General features: G+C 36.8%; 1 non-coding gene across 1 annotated transcript; it reads left to right on the top strand.

The window, feature by feature from the left end:
* Positions 1-2,122: 2,122 nt before the first annotated feature.
* LOC147912313 (U6 spliceosomal RNA) lies at positions 2,123-2,229 on the top strand. Its single transcript, XR_015550090.1, has one exon. It is a non-coding gene; the product is annotated as a U6 spliceosomal RNA (small nuclear RNA).
* Positions 2,230-2,701: the final 472 nt, after the last annotated feature.

Below are 2,701 nucleotides of genomic sequence, written 5' to 3'. Positions count from 1 at the left end.
TCCAATCACGACTACTACTGATTAGCTATGCATCTGGGCATGTCTCTCAGCCTCCTAAGTCTTAATGCCTTTATCTATAAAGGCAATGGTAGAAAGTACTTGATAGGATTATTGTCAGTGCTAAATGAGGTGCCATATGGCATGGTGGCTAGAACAGAGCAATTGGGGCTGAATAAATAATACTGGAATCTGTACTTTGGCACTTTTATAAACTTGTGGGGAAATAATTGATAACTTTTCTTCTTGAAAGGTCATTTCTATCCGTTGCATTAGATTTGCTTGTTTTCGTGCTGAGATATAGATGAGACATGAAATGAGAGATAAAAGATGGTATTGGTAGTTAGTTCTATTAAACTCACATTCCAGAAAATAGTTCTTGGACAGGCACAATGCTTAACAACAACAACAATAATAATAATAAAGCCCAGAATGACAAGTTTTGGCAACCTGACAGTCTGTTCTTATGATTTGTGATCGAACACATTTTTCTCAGAGTAACGAACTGCTTGTACCAGTCACTAGCAGAATCCTCTGCAAATCTGTAGTCAAAGGGAGATAATTTTGCATAATTTGAGAAGGTGAGGAGGATAGGAAAATGTGTCTGTTGAATTCTCTTTGCATAACTCTCCATTCCATTAGATGCCTAATGGATGCTTGTTGATGACGGTAAACAAGTTTCCCTTTGCATGTGAGAAATCAGGTGGGGAGAGATCAGCCCCACCTGCCATTGCGAAGTGCACCATGTGTCATGGTTCATCGGGGCCAGTAAGTTTCCTTTTCAAAAAGGGAGAGCTACTGTTTTTTTTGTTTTTGTTTTTGTTGAAGGAGATTGGCCATGAGCTAACATCTGTGCCAATATTCCTCTATTTTGTATGTGGGACGCCTGCCACAGCATGGCTTGATGAGCAGTGTGTAGCTCTGTTCCTGGGATCCGAACCCATGAACCCTGGGGTCACCAAAGCAGAGCATGTGAGCTTAACCACTACGCCACTGGGCTGGCCACAGAGCTACTGTTTTCTTAACTTGTTTCCTTGAAAATTAAACTATAAGGTTACACCTCAGGAAATTGAGTTTGACTCCTTGCAGAATAAAAAATTAAAAAACAAATCCTACTGGGCTGAAATATTTCATTAATTCAACAAGAGCTGAATTCCCTTAACTCAAGGCTTAAGTCTATATTTCAGCACTGTGAGCCCAGTTTGTCGTCAGCACGCTCTTAAGATCTTTCACTTACAACTCAGTGGATTACTTTCGAGTCCACAAAATGAAACTTCAAATTCCTTTAATTAAATGAGATGCATGTGAAAGCACTCAGCATGGTGTTGGGATCGAGCAGAGCAAATGAAGTATTAGTCTCCTTCCTTATTTTCATCTTTCCTTCCTTCTTTCTTTGTCTCTAACCAGGAAGTGAAACCTTTATGATAATATGCAACTGGTTTCTAAGATGATTTTTTGAAACAGTACTTTGAACAAACATGAAAGCAACAACAACAGACAGTTTCTTTCACTCTATGAGCTATTTTTGTAAACCCACAAGATGCATTGGGTCATTTATGGCTTCCTGGTGAGTTCTTCTTAATTGGATCTCAATGAGATTCCATTTTGTTCAATCAACACCTTAGAGAGAAAATTATTTGTATCAATTTGTGGCCTATGTTTGCTGTTTGTTTTGATCATCATAAGCTATTTACAATTTGAAAATGTATCATTGATTGATGGAGAAGATTCATAAAAAGCTAAAATCAAATTATACAACATGACAAAACATATTTATTTTTATTTCTCTTCTCCTGGGAAGAATTTTATGAAACATTTTTTTTTCTTTCATATCCAGATTGGCAGAATATTTTAGAGTGATACAATAAAAAATACTGCCTGAAAAGTGATAAATTTATTCAAATTTCCTTCTTTCTCTCATTCCTTCCTTCCTTCCTTTCTTCCTTCCTTCCTTCCTTCCTACCTTCCTTCCATCTTTCCTTCCTTCTTTCCCTCCACCTGGGTTACTGTGTGCTTAGAACCTGGTATAAAAAAGTAAAAAACAAACAACTGCATTGATTACCCACAATATACTGGCAAAGCTAGGGCAAATCCCACATAGCAATGACTAAAGAATGAATATGTTGTGCTCACTTCGGCAGCACATATACTAAAATTGGAACAATACAGACAAGATTAGTATGGTCCCTGCACAAGGATGACACGTAAATTCCCAAAGCGTTCCATATTTAAAAAAAGGAAAAAAAAAAGAATGAATATTTTAAAGGCCATAGTGAAGGAAGAGAGGGATCTAATTGTTAAAGATTTAGGTGAGTGTCTATTAGGTACCAGAGACACTATCTTGGGCGTTAAATATATAAAAAAATGTAATTTAACCCTTTCAATAACCTCATGATGTTAAGTATCTTTCCCCACATTTTATAGATAACAAAACCGAGGTACAAAGAAGTTAAAAAAATAAAAAATGTGTCCAGCATCTCATTGTTATCCAGTGGCAGATCTGGGATACAAATCCAGGTGTATTTATCCCAAATTTATACTCTTTCCACCACACTTCTTGCCTCCTGTATTAATTTCTTATTGCTGCTGTGACAAATGACCACACACTTAATGGCTTAAAACAACATAAATTTATTATTTTGCATTTCTGGAGGTCAGAAGTCCAAAATGGGTCTCACTGGGCTAAAATCAAGGTGTCAGCAAA

Source organism: Ceratotherium simum, chromosome 37 (assembly GCF_057802395.1).
Source record: "Ceratotherium simum simum isolate JZ-2026a chromosome 37, ASM5780239v1, whole genome shotgun sequence".
In the NCBI taxonomy this organism is placed as follows: Eukaryota; Metazoa; Chordata; class Mammalia; order Perissodactyla; family Rhinocerotidae; genus Ceratotherium; species Ceratotherium simum.
Note: the sequence above shows the minus strand (reverse complement) of the source record. Positions and strands in the feature narration are given on the sequence as shown.